This window comes from Phocoena phocoena, chromosome 19 (genome assembly GCF_963924675.1).
Source record: "Phocoena phocoena chromosome 19, mPhoPho1.1, whole genome shotgun sequence".
Lineage (NCBI taxonomy): Eukaryota > Metazoa > Chordata > Mammalia > Artiodactyla > Phocoenidae > Phocoena > Phocoena phocoena.
In genome coordinates, this window is record NC_089237.1 from 58,306,332 (window position 1) to 58,322,891 (window position 16,560).

General features: G+C 49.7%; 1 non-coding gene across 1 annotated transcript; it reads right to left on the reverse strand.

Annotated features, from left to right (window-relative positions):
* Positions 1 to 586: 586 nt before the first annotated feature.
* TRNAW-CCA (transfer RNA tryptophan (anticodon CCA)) lies at positions 587 to 658 on the reverse strand. The gene has a single exon. It is a non-coding gene; the product is annotated as a tRNA-Trp (tRNA).
* Between the last annotated feature and the right edge of the window lie 15,902 nt (positions 659 to 16,560).

Below are 16,560 nucleotides of genomic sequence, written 5' to 3' on the forward strand. Positions count from 1 at the left end.
GCAGAGCTCGGCCGTCGCTCCGAGGCCCCCGTAGGCTGCTGTCCCCGCGGCGGGTGTGGACGCCCCGCCCCCGCGTGTGCGAGGCCGCGCCCAGGTCCCGGGGGAGCACGAGCAGCCCCCGCCGCCGTCCAGGCCCCCGTGCGGGCTCCACCTGCGGCCACACCTACGGACGCGAACGTCCTGCCACGTCCACGTGCGGCCGAGCCCGCGGGGCGGTCAGATGAGGGCCACCTGCGGGGTCACGTGCAGAAGGCGCGGCGCCTCCCGGGGCGGGGGTGGGGTCCACTTCCCGCCGGGACACCCTCCGGGGACGAGGTCACCCGGGGCTGCGGGGTGGGGGCGGGGAGACGGGCGGGGCGGGAAGGGTGGGGGCGGGGAGGGGTCGCTCCGAGGCTCGACGCATCGCCCCCTGCCGGTCCCGGGAGGAGCTGCGCGTTTATCAGCCCTATGTTCCCGCTGGGAAGAAAAAGAGTGGGTTTTCCGAGCAGCTGACAGGATAATTAACCTCCGTGAGGCCAAATCCCTCGCGTGGGGCGGCCACTCCGCTCCTCACGAGCCCCTGCACTTCTGAGGAAAAAAGCCGGCTTGACCCCGACGTGACTTGAACACGCAACCTTCTGATCTGGAGTCAGACGCGCTACCATTGCGCCACGAGGTCACAGCGAGCGTGAGCGTCCGTGTCATTAAAGGCCTCGCTGAGGCGGCGCCGTCGCGCGGCCCCGAAGACGCAGGCGCTGTCTCCGCGCCGCCCGCCCCCACTCGGAGGAGGAGCCGGCCGCCACGCGCCTGCGCAACCGGGGGAGGGGCGCCGCGAGCGAGTGCGGGGCGTGGCCGAGGCCGGGGCCCCGACTCCTTCCAGAGACCCCCCCCAAAAAGAAAGGGGGGGTGGGCATCTCCCATCGCCGGGAAACTAAGGACTTAATAAACGAGCTTGATAAACGCAAGGACTTTACTATTTTTTTTCACTTTGCAAATCAGCTCACTGCATTTGTCAATTTTTAAAAACTGAAGTATAGTTGATTTACAATTATTATATTTAAACTATAAAAATAAACATTGTCTTTGAGGAAAGCCCGAACAGCGCCTGGAAGAAAATTAGAATCTTTGACCATCCACCATCCAGACATAACCACTGCTAATACTTCCATGTGCGGTATTTCTTTTTGCAGATTTTTACCGGCTACATCCACATCCCAAATATGTTACTGGACTTTCAGCTGACAGCACACATCCGGAAAAGTAGCCATGAATTTTCACAAAGGGCAAATACTTGTGTATCCGGCGCCCAAATCGAGAAAGACATTAGCACCCACCCCTTCCAGTCGCTTCAAATCCAATCTTGAGATGAGATTATACTGTACCTGACATTTTGTTAATATTCTCACTTCTCACTGTATTGTCCGCATATTTTAGTTGATATGTTTTCTAGCATAATGTTAAAGGGTCCACTGTCCACCTCATGGGAGTCCTAAGACCCTGCTTCTGGATAGTATTTTTTTATTAAATAAGAAAGATCAAACTATTAAATAAGGGAGTAAATATGCTTTTAAGTAAAAAAGCTACTAAGAAAGAGCGCTATCCTGGTCTGCTTAAGAATAAGAAGCGTCAATTAACTCAATAAATACAACACCCGCAGGGCCTGGTGTTCTTTAGAGAAGGAGAGATGGAGCCGCCCCGCCTTTGCTGTCTGATGCTCTCTGTGAACTTGGGGTTGGGGGCAGCTGAGACCGCCAGAGCATCTACTGTCTAACAGGAAAGGAGGTGCGGCCGCTTCTGTGTTTGTGGCCGCGTGTGACACTAGAGGCATTTGGGATTGACCCCAGGGCTGTTAGAGGAGCAGAGGCCAGGAGGCTCTATCCCTGTGCTCCCAAGGGAAGAGCCAGCCAGCTCACAGCATGATTGCCGATGCCGTGTCCGGATTCCACGTAGCCAGAGACCAGAGTCACCTCCTTATTGCTTTTGGTGGCCCAGGGGTGATGTGGACCCTGACGGGGGGCGGCAGGAGGAATGGGGGGACCAAGGGAGTGGAGGCAGTGAATGAGGTGGAGTCCCCAGGTTTGGATTCACCTTCAGGCCGATCACACACTCCTTTCCCATCTCGCCCCGAAAGCCCTCCAGCCTTGGCAGCACAGCAAAGTCACTGTGAGGAAGAGCCAGTGCCCTTCCCACGGAGGCCGAGGGCTCAGAATCTACTGGCAGGAACGCCTCACCCACAAGGAAAGACCAGAGACGCTCTTGAAATCCTGCTCAGAATTTTGGATACACACGTCCCGGCCCCTCTTCTCCTGGGATGTGGAAGCAAAACCTGATGTTTAATTGTGCTGTGGCTGCACCCCTACAGGACAGTGTGGTGACGCAAATGGACAAAGGGATTAAAGAGGTTGGTGCAGGTAGTGTACAGGGACCCCTTTGAAAAGTGAGAGCCCTGCCTGCCAGGACAGACCAGAGTGCAGCAGTGCAGTGGTCACGCAGTTGTGCAGGGTCACGTCGTCTTTTGTGGTTTTATTGCTTTTTGGGTTATTTTTGGGCCGCGCAGCGTGAACCCGTGCCCTGGGCATTGGGGGCACAGAGTGTAAACCACTGGCCCGCCAGGGAAGTCCCCAATTTTTGTTTTTCAAAATACTGCATTTTTAAAATTTATCTTAACTGCTGAGGTTTTTGGTGTCCCTACCCACCGGAGAATGCCTCACTCACCTCACCCTAGTTCCGGCCTTGCCGCTCACCAAAATTCTGCTGATGCCCAGAAATCGCAAAGAACTGCTTCCTTATTTTAGGACTAAACTCTATATTACACCAAACAACAAAAACAAAACAAAACAACCCCCCACCAAAAAAAAACCACCCACAGGGCTTCCCTGGTGGCGCAGTGGTTGAGAGTCCGCCTGCCGATGCAGGGGACACGGGTTCGTGCCCCGGTCTGGGAGGATCCCACATGCCGCGGAGCAGCTGGGCCCGTGAGCCGTGGCTGCTGGGCCTGTGCGTCCGGAGCCTGTGCTCCGCAACAGGAGAGGTCACAGCAGTGCGAGGCCCGCGTACCGCAAAAAAAAGAAAAAAAGATTGTTCGCATCAAAGTTGTGCTTGTAACAGTGAAGCCCAGGAGCCAGCTGGACTGTTCCATTTTACAAGCTCAGTCTGGATTTCCAAGCGAATGAGCAGGGGAGCTGGCCTTGGCAAGTGCTTGCATCTATGAGCTACCCGAATAAAGGGATGTCGTACTCAGACTCTAGGAATAGCTGCTGTGGAGCAAGGATGCAGGGATGGAACATTTAAACTGTTCATTACAAATACTGGGAGCCAACGTTGTGTAACCCGGAGCCCCGGGCCGAGGACAGGACTCCTCCAAGCTGTGGCCTCCTGATTGACAAGAAAGGCCAGTCACAGCCCGTGATGAGAGATGGAAGCCCCTGGCCGCTGCACAGAGGAAAAAAACTGCAGATTTGGGGAGAATGGAAGAAGTTTTCACATATTGAGGTGGGGGGGGAGTCATTCTGGTTATACATGAGCTAACTCGAATTATATGCTAACCAAACAGCCTGTGTGTGCTGTCCAACATATACTGCACATCTGCTGTAAAGAAAAGGGTGCACTGACGGGAAGTAAAGAACGTCCATGTTAAAAATAAAGATGAAACGCCTCTCTTTCTGGGACGCCTGTGCTGGTTTCTCCTTTGATGGTAAGACTCCCTTCACAGGTGCCAAGGCCACCCTGACTCACTTTGTATTTGCTGGTCCGTTTTTTTTGAAGGAATGTGTCCCTGACTTGTTTGATGTTGTTCGTTCTGACAAGATATAAAACTGCGCTGAAAACCATGCTTCTCTGTAGCAGATCCTCAGAGCTACTGAGAGCCTGTCTCCTGGGCTACAGTCCTCAGTTTGGCTCAAATAAAACTCTTTTCCATTCCCATTATAGTTTGGTTATTGACTACTTGTGTCAACAGGGAGTCCATGAACTTCAGGCATTTAGACTTTCGTTTTTTTTGGTTTTTTTAAATATTTTTTTAATTTATTTGGCTGCCCTGGGTCTTAGCTGCGGCATGTGGGATCTAGTTCCCTGACCAGGGATCAAACCTGGACCCCCTGCATTGGGAGCGCAGAGGCTTAACCACTGGACCACCAGGGAAGTCCCAATAATTTTGTTTTATGCCAGGTTTTCCTCCTTTGCTATCTGCCTCGAAAACCTTGATTAGGAAAGAAACCCTCCCTTAAGATGGTAACATCCAAGAGGATTACAGTTGGAAAGTCTGCACCTCCCTGACTGTCCTTCCCCTTTTAAAGTTTCTGTGACCCTATTAGGTTTTGGTTTTGCTGAGGACATACTTCAGTATAAACCCGAGTAAGTTTGGCTGGGCTCGAATATCTTCAATGATCTAATGAAAAGGTTGCCACACTTGTTCGTGGTCAGAAGAGACTGGGGCAGTGTGGATGCCCTTTACCTTGGATAAATGGAGAGCCAGAAGCAGAAAGTTCTGTCTGCAGGGTATCGGCTGTGGGTGTACCTAGCGAGAGACAAGGGTCCTGTCTAGCTAGTCCCCACGTGACAATAAATGTGACTTTCTCAACTTTGCCCCATGTGGCAATGTTGGCCGAGCTCATCTCTGGAGATGTTTTTCAGCCTAGAGATCTTGACTCGGCATTTTACTAAACCCCAAAGCCCTGCTTACCGTCACCCGCCAGATGCCGCTGATGGCAACTGGGGGCTACGCACAGAGGCCTTGATGGCAGACAGGACCCTGTAATTCCATCAACAGTCAGAGGAAGACAATGCCATGTTTTGGGGACTAAAACAGCTGTCTTCCAACATGGAAGAACTATAAAAGGGAGAGCCTCTTCCCTATTCATCAGAATTTAAATGTGGGCTTAAACTGCCTTAGACAAGAAAGGATTACTGTGGAAGATTCCCTCTACCAAGCAGGTGGCAAGCATACCAGCCCCGTCCTTGCCGCCTTCTAACTGTGTGCCACTGGATAGGTCACCTGACGTTTCTTTGCCCTAGAGTCCTCAATTCTAAACTGTGATATAACCGATCTCAAAGGGCTGTTGGGAAGGATAAGCCAAGGAATGCTCTGGAAATGGGTTCCAGAGAGCACAATGTTTTGTTTCCTAATTCTTAGCATGTCTACTAGGCTTCCGCGGACATGTCAGAATTTAGGACTTCGGAGTTGTCAGGGCTGCCCAGGACTGTGGGGCAAGATGTGATTTAACCTACTTCTAGGCTCTCTCTAAGCGCGAGCAGTAACTAAGCCTGCTGTCAATACTTACACCAGAGTCGCATAAGCCAGCAGGTGGCTACGGCACAGTTCCCTTTTCCACTTTACCTTCTTCTGTTGTTTCCCCCTCTCCTTTCTCTCGAATATGTATTGTTCTTCTCTGATTAGGCTTCAACGGAGTCCAACCGAATCACCCTAACTGCATCCCCAGAGCAGCCAGTGTGATCTTGTACTATCTGATGGATGGATGTGTAAACTGGGGAAGAATCACCACAAAACGACTCATAAACCTCCAAGTGGCCTGGAAACTCAGATCTTTGCAATTTTATCACTTTTATGAGGACCTACTGTGCCCCTGGCACCGTGGTAGGTATTTTATGTGTTACTTCATTTAATCTTCACAACCAATACGCTCTTGAATCCTTCATTGAACTTTGCCTTCTTTGATGGTTGAATGGTCAGGCCCCATAAATGGCTGCTCTCTTGCTCTCTGTACGTCCCCTGCCCAACCCGGCCCTGCCTCACCCCTACCTTATGCGCGTGATTGCCTCCCCATCTTAATCTGAAAGTTTAATCAGTAACTATCCGCGTGATCAGCCTGACCTCCCTCAGACTGGAGCGGCTCCAGTGTGTTCAGTCATCACCAGGAAACATCGACCCTCATGATGGTTGCTAACTCAGAGCTGTGCGAGACCTGTTCCTTCAAGTAGTTCCCCCATTGCCCAAGGGGTGCTTCTGAACTCATGCTCCGTAAACCTGAGAGCTCTCCCTCCCCACAGTGAAGATTGCCGCCGTGTCCTGCCTGCCCTGTGCTGTACACAGTGGGGTGTCACTCCAGGACCTTTGCCTCTGCCGTGTAAGATTCCCCGTCCAATAAACAGATGGCTCTGTGGCTGTCTCCTGGCTCTTTCTTCCGTCTTCACCGCTGGGCAGTTACAAGGACTGCAGGACTGAGGTTTGCAGCCCAACGATGGTCTTTATTCATTTTTCTCCATTTTTTCTCACGTGAAATAACTCCCTTGGAAGAGCCTTGTGTTATTTTTTAACTTTCCCAAAGAGATTTTTCTGCTTTGGGCTTCCATTCATATTTTGATAGTATAAGGACTCTGCCATTTTTACAGAGATATTTTCGAATGTTTAATCTGTTGTTCAGTCTGTTGATATCTTCTCTTCCTGAAGGGAAGTGTTCCTAAGAATAAAATAGGAATTACTATAGGCTCCCAAACTCTTCTAGAAAGTCTGGCCGAGGACTGAGGTCCCCATCTCCCTCAGGACAACCACCAGCCAACCAATCCTGGGGAACCTCGGGAAAGAACTGCACTCTCCACGCCTCTGAGAGCTGGGGACTAAGCCCTATTTTGAGCTTCTGACATTTCTTATCCAGGAGGACATCCTGTCTGCACCTGTCAAAACTTTTAGACACTCCCAAGACCTAGTTCCTGGTTCTCTTCTTCAGTTTTCCTCTACAGGCGGGACCCTTCTTTTACTTCCCACACTCTCAACTCAGTTTCTTTTATGGATATTTCCAGAAGTTCAGTGAGGTCCAGAATAAGTTTGTTCCAAGGCTCTAGAGCTGTCCCGCTGTTCCGTCTGTGCCTACGCCGCCCGTCCTTCCCAGGGCAGTTCTGCTCCAGGCTGCGCCCCGCGCCTGGCTCCCCGGACCTTCACGAACGAGGCCAGGAGGGAGGCAAAAGCAGGTGCGAAGGCAAGGGTGGGCTCGAGACTCAGCTGCCGGAGGCAGCGGCCCGGGCCTGGATAGGCGGTGGGCGAGGGCCGGCCTCAGCTGGATGCAGGCAGGACGCACCTGCGTGACTAGCACAGCCTCAGGTGCAGGAGCTCGGCTTTTAGCCCCGCCCTGCACCCGGCCGACCAATCCCGCTGAGGCTCCACGTGCGTCACAATGGAGCGTCAGTGACGTCATGTGGCCCCACGTGACTCATCCCGGAAGTCCTCCCAGCCTGCCCTTCGCCCTCCTTTCTGCATCCCGAGGACTCTCCGCCTCTGTCCAGTCCGACGTCACCAGGTTATTGTTAAACTTATCATTGAGTTTATCGAGGCCTATTGCCCCTGAGGCCGCAGATGAGCTGACTTAGGAAAGCTGCAAGGGGAATCTGAGAGCGCAGGAAATGAGGTCTGTGCCTCAAGGTCCACTCTTACTTGCTGAGCATGGATTTTGTGAGCTCTTAAACGTGGCGCATGTTGGCTCCTAGTGGAGAGTGAACACTGTCCCCGCCGAGTGAGTATTAAGGCCGGATGAGAGTCGCAAGTGTTGCCTCCGAAGGCCCTAACCCTCTCCGTGTTCCCAAAGCGAAGTCCACGAAGGGGTCTGTATGAGGTGGGCAAGAGGTGCAAGTGGTCACGGAAATGTTTCCTGACGCCCCCTGACTGACCCACTGCTCCTTCCCGCCCCGATCCATCTAAAGGCACTGAGCTGGAGGACTTCCTGCCCACATCCAGACAGCGTAATCGAGGGGCTTTGGAGCTGGGCTGTCTGGACTGGAGTCCCCACCTGTCACTGGCTCTCGTGGGTGGAGGGTGTGTCTTAAACTCCCTCTCGCTCTCACCGTCTACATATAAAGAGGAGCCTCACTCAGGGCTACTGGGAGGTTAGCGTAAGAACCGATAAAGCACTCCTAACATACCTGTGCTCTGTTAGCTTTTTTATGATCTACTGCAATATTTAAAACAGCCCTGGGTTCACGACTGTGTGCCAAATGACAGCCCTTCTCCCTTGATTCATCTTGTCAACGTCTTCATTCAGAGGTGCCATTGGCGGGACTCGTTCACGTTTGCCCATCTTCCTCTTTTTAGAGGTGACACGGCAGATGTACTCACTCGAGCAGCTACTGCTGAGAGTGGTGGGCTCAGACTGAGGACTTCCTGTGGGAAGCAGGCGAGTGAGAACAGATCTGGGAACCTGAAGATGAACGACAAAAACGTGCAGCTAGGGCTTCCCTGGTGGCGCAGTGGTTAAGAATCCGCCTGCCAATGCAGGGGACATGGGTTCGAGCCCTGGTCCGCAAAGATCCCACATGCCGCGGAGCAACTAAGCCCACAACTACTGAGCCTGTGCGCTACAACTACTGAGCCTGTGCTCTAGAGCCCACGTGCCAGAGCCAGTGCCTGAGCCCACGTGCCTGAGCCCGCGCCTAGAGCCAGTGCTCCGCAACAAGAGAAACCACCGCAATGAGAAGCCCGCGCACCGCGACGAAGAGTAGCCCCTGCTCGCCGCAACTAGAGAAAGCCCGCGCACAGCAACGAAGACCCAGTGCAGCCAAAAATAAATAAATAAAATAAATAAATTTATTAAAAAAAAACAAAAGCGTGCAGCTAGAGCGGAGGCTCAGAGGAGTGTGAGGGCCAGTAACGCATGGTGGACGATTCAGAACCACCACTGCAGGCCTCCCTCGGTCCGTGTCCATCCACGCCTGGGTTTGGACCACGAACTCTAAGGCACCAAGATCACCTGTTGTTGTCTGCCTTTGACGGGGCCTCTCTCAATGAAGACAAAGTAAAATGCCTCTCTCCAAGTCTGTGATTTTCAAATGGTTTCCATTTAGAGGTCTTTCATGGGTTTGGGAAAGTGAGGGACTGGATTAACTGCTCAGGCTGGCCCCATTTTCTTAGATCTTCCATCTTTTTGTTTGTTTGTTTTTCTGCCACACTTCTCGGCTTGAGTGATTTTATTTTAATAAATTTATTTATTTTACTTAGGTCTGCGTTAGGTCTTCGTTGCTGTTTGTGGGCTTTTCTCCAGTTGCGGCGAGCGGGAGCTACTCTTCCTTGCGGTGCGCAGGCTTCTCATTTTGGTGGCTTCTCTTGTTGCAGAGCATGGGCTCTAGGTGCACAGGCTTCGGTAGTTGTGGCGCATGGGCTTAGTTGCTCTGCGGCATCTTCCATGACCAGGAATCAAACCCATGTCCCCTGCATTGGCAGGCGGATTCTTAACCACTGCACCACCAGGGAAGCCAGCTTGTAGGATCTTAATTCCCCAAACAGGACCACGAGGGAAGTCTCAGTTTCCCTGTGGTCTTAAATCTGCAGCCTAGGGGTGGAGGAGTTGAAGAAAGCCTTTAAAGGAGAGAAACTGGAGGCTATAACACAAGCTCCAACTTTACAGGAAGGGGCTTGCAGCGTCATGATTTCTGCATTTGACTGAAGGGCTTGGTTCTGGTGGTTATGAAGACTTAGAAGCCCCAAGGCCTGCAGTCAGCAAGCTGGAGACCCAGGACAGCCAGTGGCATAGATCCAGTCTGAGTCCAAAGGCCTGAAACCCAGGAGAGCAATGGTGTAACTCCAGTCCAAGTTCCAGTCTGAGTGCTGGAGAAGACCAACGTCCCATCTCAACGTGAGTCAGCGAGAGCATGTTCTCCCTCATTCCACCTTTGTGTTCTATTCAGGTCTCTAACAGATTGGGTGAGGCCCACCCACAGTGGGGAGGGGAAGCTGCTTTACTCAGTTACCAATTCAAATTATAATCTCATCCAAAAACGCCCATGCAGACACACCCCAAATAGTATTTGACTAAGTATCTGGGCACCCCGTGGCCCAGGCAAATTGATACATAAAATTAAGCATCGTAAGACTTCCCTGGTGGTGCAGTAGTTAAGAATATGCCTGCCAATGCAGGGGACACGGGTTCAAGCCCTGGTCCGGGAAGATCCCACACGCCGCGGAGCAACTAAGCCGGTGTGCCGCAACTACTGAAGCCCGTGCGCCTAGAGCCCACGCTCTGCAACAAGAGAAGCCACCGCAATGAGAAGCCCACGCACCGCAACGAAGATAGCCCCTGCTCGCTGCAACTAGAGAAAGCCAGCACACAGCAACGAAGACCCAACACAGCCAAAAAAATAATAATAAATAAATAAAATTTATTAAAAAAAAAAAAGGAGTTATACCTCTGAGAGGGAAGCTAGATCCTATATTAGATTCCTAGGGCTGCTGTAACCAAGAGCCACAAACCGGGTGTCTCAAAACACAGAAATTTATCCTCTCAAAGTCCTGGGGGCCGGCAGTCCAAAGTCAAGGTGGCAGCAGGGTTGCTCCTCTCTGGAGGCGCTGATGGGGCATCTGTTCCATGCCTCTTTCCCGGCTTCCGGGGTTGCTAGCAATCCTTGCCTTGTAGCCGCATCCCTCCCATCTCTGCCTCCATCTTCATGAGACATCCTCAGTTATGCATCTCTTTCTCGAATCTCCCCCTCCTTTCTCTTATGAGGACATCAGTCAATGGAATTATGACCTACCTTAAATCCAGGATGATCTCATTTGAGATCTTTAACTGGATTATGTCTGCAAAGATCCTATTATTTCCAAATAAGGTGACAACTGAGGTTCACGGTGGGCATGTCTTTTTGGGTGACACCATTCAACCCCTTGCAGACCCATCTCTTGCTTGCAGATGGCCTGGGTCTCTGACTGCCATCCTGCTACAGACTAAGACTTTGACTTTGGGCATATTCCGTAGCCTTCCTAATCTTTAGTTTCCTAGTTAAATGAGGTATGGTCTTTGTCTGGTCTGCCTCACTCACTCAGCCTTTCATTCAATGCATTTGTGTTGAGCACCTTTTAGACACTGGCCTCTATACATCTTGACACCTCATGTGATCTCCTGGGCGAAGAACAGAGTAATCAAGGTGACGCCAGCAAGATAGCAGGATAGGAAGTCTCAGCCCTCATCCCCAACAGGGACATCAAAGTAACACTAGAAATACCAAAAGATCTTTACAAGAACTCCAGAAACCAGCTAAGAAGTTGCAGTACCCCAGGCGAATACAAAGCCAAGAACAGCAACATTGAAAAGTGTAAGAAGAGCCATTTCATTTTATCTGTGATTGCCACCCCCCCCCCAGGCCAGCACAGCTTGTACCTGGGGTGCGGGGTGGGGTGTGGGGAAAAGAACATGAAATGTGCGTCATCATTCCAGCTTTCAGAGGGCTGCCTGAGGCACTGGTTTCTGTCTCTCCTGACTTGAGGGCTAACAGAACCAATGCAGTTTGGATGTCTGGAGGCTGCCAAAAGCAAGGAGGAGTGAGGGCAGCTTTCCGCAGCACCAGAGGGCCTGTGGTACCGCAGACAGAGGCCAGGGCAGGTTGGTGTGATCAGAAGATGCCCAACTTCGTAGCTTCTCCCGCAGGAGGGAGAGAGAAGGGCAGAGCGTGAGTACAGCATTCTGGCTTTTTGGAGATGCGCCTGAGGACTGCTATCTATCCTGCCTGCTTTGGGGAGCTGACAGGCAGCTGGCACGCTTCAGATGCCTGGGGGCTGCTGAGAACAGAGGAGAGCCAGGGAACATGCAGTACCTTAGACAGGCACCAGAGGGATCAAGGGATTTCATGCTCCTTAAAAAGAACCCGGCAGGGCTTCCCTGGTGGTGCAGTGGTTGAGAGTCCGCCTGCCGATGCAGGGGACGCACGTTCGTGCCCCGGTCCGGGAGGATCCCACATGCCGCGGAGCGGCTGGGCCCATGAGCCATGGCCGCTGAGCCTGCGCGTCCGGAGCCTGTGCTCCGCAACGGGAGAGGCCACGACAGTGAGAGGCCCGCGTACCGCAAAAAAAAAAAAAAAAAAAAAAGAATCTGGCAAACCTAATTGGGAAGTTATGTGCACAAGCCCAGAGGACGTCCACCTACCCCCTCCCATCAAAAGATTTCAGCGGCCTCAGAATATCTAGCTGGGCTAATTGGTGAGGGTATTCCCCTGTATAAAGCCTGGGAGCCGTGACTTTTTTCAAAGCATAAAACTCAGCAAATAATCACAAGGCACGTGAACAAACAAGGAAAGATGTCCCAATCAAAGGAACAAAATTAATTTCCAGAAACCAAACCAAAAGAAAAAAAGAAAAAGAGATCTCTGAATTACCTGTCAAATAAGTCAAAATAATTGTGTTAAAGAAGCTCAGTGATCTACAAGAGAACACAGACAACTAAACAAAATCAGGAAAATGATGCATGAACAAAACGAGAATATCAACAAAGATAGAAACTATTAAAAAAGAACCAAACTGAACTGAAGAATACAATAACTGAATTAAAAAATTCAGCAGAGGGGTTCAATAGCCAACTCGATCAAGTGAAGGAAAGAATCAGAAAACTCAGAGACAAGTTATCTGAAGTTACAAAACAAAGAAAGAATGGGGCTTCCCTGGTGGCTCAGTGGTTGAGAGTCCACCTGCCGATGCGGGGTGGGGGGGGCGGGGCGCGGGTTCATGCCCCGGTCCAGGAGGATCCCGCATGCCGTGGAGCAGCTGGGCCCGTGAGCCGTGGCCGCTGCACCTGCGCGTCCAGAGCCTGTGCTCCGCGACGGGAGGGGCCGCAGCAGTGAGAGGCCTGCGTACCGCAAAAAAAAAAAAAAGAAAAGAAAGAATGAAGAAAAGTGAAGAAAGACTAAGGAACTTATAGGACACCTTCAAGGTGACAACACAGACATTATGGGAGTTCCAGAAGGAGAAGACAGAGAGACAGAAAGGAACAGAAAGCTTACTTGAGGATACAATGGTCCAACTCTGAGGAAGGAAATGAACATCTAAACTTAAGATGTTCAAAAAATTCCAAATAAGATAAATACAAAGAAGCCTACACTGAGACACGTTTTAATCAAACTGTCAAAAGTAAAAGAGAGAACCTTGAAAGCAGCAAGAGAAAAGTGACCTGTCATATTCAAGGGAGCTCCCATTAGGTTATCAGATTTCTCAGCAGAAATCTTACAGGCCAGAAGGGAGTAGATTGACATATTCACAGTAATGAGAGAAAAAAACCCCTGCCAACCAAGAATACTATAACTGACACAACTATCTCTCAAAAATGAAGGAGAGGGACTGCCCTGGTGGTCCAGTGGTAAAGAATCCGCCTTCCAATGCAGGGGACGTGGGCTCGATCCCTGGTCAGGGAACTAAGATCCCACATGCCATGGGGCAACTAAGCCCGCATGCCACAACTACTGAGCTAGTGTGTCTCAACTAGAGAGAGAAAACCCGCACACCACAACTACAGAGCCCACGTGCCCTGGAACTAGAGAGAGAAAACCCGCACACCACAACTACAGAGCCCACGTGCCCTGGAACTAGAGAGAGAAAACCAGCACACCACAACTAGAGAGGAGCCCGTGTGCCACAATGAAGAGCCCGCACCACAATGAAAAATATCGCACATGCCTCAGTGAAGGTCCCACATGCTGCAACTAAGACCCAACACAGCCAAAAAATAAAGTTTTTTAAAAATGAAGGAGAAATAAGGACCTTCCCAGGGAAACAAAAGCTGAGGTTGTTCATCACCCCGAGACCTACTGTATAAGAATTGCTAAAGGGAGTCCCTCAGGTTGAAATGAATGATGCTAGAGAGGAACATGAAAGCGTATGAAAATATGAAGCTCTCTGGTAAAGGCAAATACATAGACAAATAGGGAATCCTGTAATACTGTAATGGTGATATATAAATCACTTTTTTAAAAATAAATTTATTTATTTATTTATTTTTGGCTGCGTTGGGTCTTCGTTGCTGTGCGTGGGCTTTCTCTAGTTGTGGCGAGTGGGGGCTACTCTTTGTTGCGGTGCACGAGCTTCTCATTGCGGTGGCTTCTCTTGTTGCAGAGCACAGGCTCTAGGCGTGCGGGCTTCAGTAGTTGTGACACGCGGGCTCAGTAGTTGTGGTGCACGGGCTTTGCTGCTCTGCAGCAGGTGGCATCTTCCCAGACCAGGGTTCGAACCCATGTCCCCTGCACTGGCAGACAGATTCTTAACCACTGCGCCACCAGGGAAGTCCCATAAATCACTTTAAATGCTGGTATAGGATTTTAAAAAGTATACAGATTATCAAGATTATGGTGATATTAGTAGGTCAAAAGGTAAGGAGGATGTAAGGCTAGGTACCTTCTTTTTTAGTTTGTTATTTAACTTTTTATTTTATTCTAGCCATCTTAGATCTGTTTTATGGCCCAGCATATGGTCTACCCTGGGGAATGTTCCCTGGGCATTTGAGAAGAATGTGTATTCTGCTGTTGTTTGGTGGAGTGTTCCATAGCTGTCTGTTGGGTCTAACTGGTTTATGGTGATGTTCATTTTAATCTCCAGTGATTAATTTTGAATTGTCTGCTTCTCCCTCCATTTCTGTCAAAATTTGCAATACATTCTGATGCTGTTATTAAGTACAAGAATGTTTAAAATTGTTATGGCTTCTGATGGATTGACCCTTTTATCATTATAAAATGTCCCTTCATATCTCAAGTAACATTGTTTATTTTAAAGTTTATTTGGTCTGATATTAGTAATAGCCATTCAAGCCTATTTGTGGTTACTGTTTGTATGATACATCTTTTTCCACCTTTCTACTTTCAATCTGTTTGTATCTTTAAAGTGTATCTCCTGTAGACAGCATAGAGTTGGATCTTTTTTTTTTTAAAATCCAGTGCCACAATCTTTGCCTAATCTTTGGATTGTTTAATCCATTTATATTTTATGGGTTTTTTTTTTTTTTTTGCGGTACGCGGGGCTTTCACTGTTGTGGCCTCTCCCGTTGCGGAGCACAGGCTCCGGACACGCAGGCTCAGCGGCCATGGCTCACGGGCCCAGCTGCTCCGCGGCATGTGGGATCTTCCCAGACCGGGGCACGAACCCGTGTCCCCTGCATGGGCAGGCGGACTCTCAACCACTGCGCCACCAGGGAAGCCCCTTATATTACTATTAATATACTTGGATTTTCCTCTGACATTTGCTTTTTTTTGTATCTGTGTGTCTCATGTCTTCTGTGTTCCTTTATTTCTCCTTAATTGCTTTCTTTTGCATTACATGGATGTTTTCTAATATAATATTTTAATTTATTTAATGATTTTTTCACTATATATTTTTTAGTTATTTGGTTACCATGTACATCCTTTTTCTTAAAAAATATTTATTTATTCATTCATTCATTCATTTATTTATTTTGGCTGCACTGGGTCTTAGTTGCGGCATGCAGACTTCTTAGTTGCAGCATGTAGACTCTTAGTCGTGGCTGCTTTCAAAACTGTTTCCCTGTCTTTGGCTTTCAACATTTTTACTGCTGTGTATCTGTACATAGTACAATCTCTATCGACCTTATCCTTAACTTCAAAAGTTCTTTCTTCTGCCAGTTAAAATCCACTGCAGAGCTCCCCTAATTTTTTATCTCAGCTATTGTCCTTTCAATTCCCGAATATCCATTTGATTCTTTTTTAAAGACAATTCTATCTCTTTGTTTTTACTCTCTGTTGAATGCATCGTTGTCGTCATGCCTTCCTCTACTCCTTGATGGTATTTATAACGGCTACTTTGAAGGCTTTGTCTTTTCAAAGCAACATCTGGTCTCATTCGCTGTCAGTTTCTGTGCCTGCTTTCCTTTTTTTTTTTTTTTTTTTTTCCCCTGGTGAATGGGTGATACTTCCCAGTTTATTTGCACGTCTCATAATTCTTTTATTGGACCCTGAACATTTTGGATGATACATGATAGCAGCTCTGGGTACTGGTCCTCCTCCTGGCTTGTTATTGTTATTAGCTCTTTTTGTTTCTTGACTGGCTGGGTTATTTTAGTGGAGTCTATTTCCATCCCTGCGGTGTTGAGCCTGTAAGGTTTCTGGGGCACAGCCTTGGATATGCATGCTCTCACCTTGGAATGACACTGGTTTTGTCAGGGCTCTCTTTGACTGTCTCTTTCCCTGAGTACACCCAGCTGTTAAACCCCACGAACTGTGTGCCGATTCCTCTACTGTTTTCAAAAACACCCAGGGGGCATAACTTGCTCCATAGCCTGAACTCATCAAACCCCCACTCCTTTGAATGGATATTTGTAGAGGTCAGTGTTTGAGATCTGTTCTCATCCCAGGTGGCCTCCTCCCAGCTGTCTCTCTTCCTGGTTTGGGGGTAAACCAGCCAGCCTACAGTTAGCTTCTGTGTCCAGTGATCCCACCAACCTCCTTCCAACTGCCTTTCACCACATCCTCCACTGCTGAGAGCCCTCTTAGGATTGAACTTCTCCACACTCTACTGCAGATGAAGTCAGTTCCTCTGGGAAGAGATGAGGATTTATCTGCTTGATGGCCTGACTCTCCCCCCAGGCAAAATCTCTGAGCCAGGGTCTGGAGCTGAGGGTGAGAACAATGGCCCACTTTTTCTGAGTGATATCACCCCAGGAGGAGCTGGGCACTCAGTAGAGGCGAAGGGCAGTGGACTCAGGTCTTCTTGGCTTGTCTCTCCAAACGTGGAAGTACCGCCTTCCCGATTCAGACAAGGGCAATCAGGGCCTCAGGGTTCTTGGTGGCACTGATCCCAAGGTAGAGCTCCTGTCCCACCAGTGGAACCTGGGGAAGAAGGGACCCCCCACCTCTTGGCCACACTTGTGCAGAATGTAG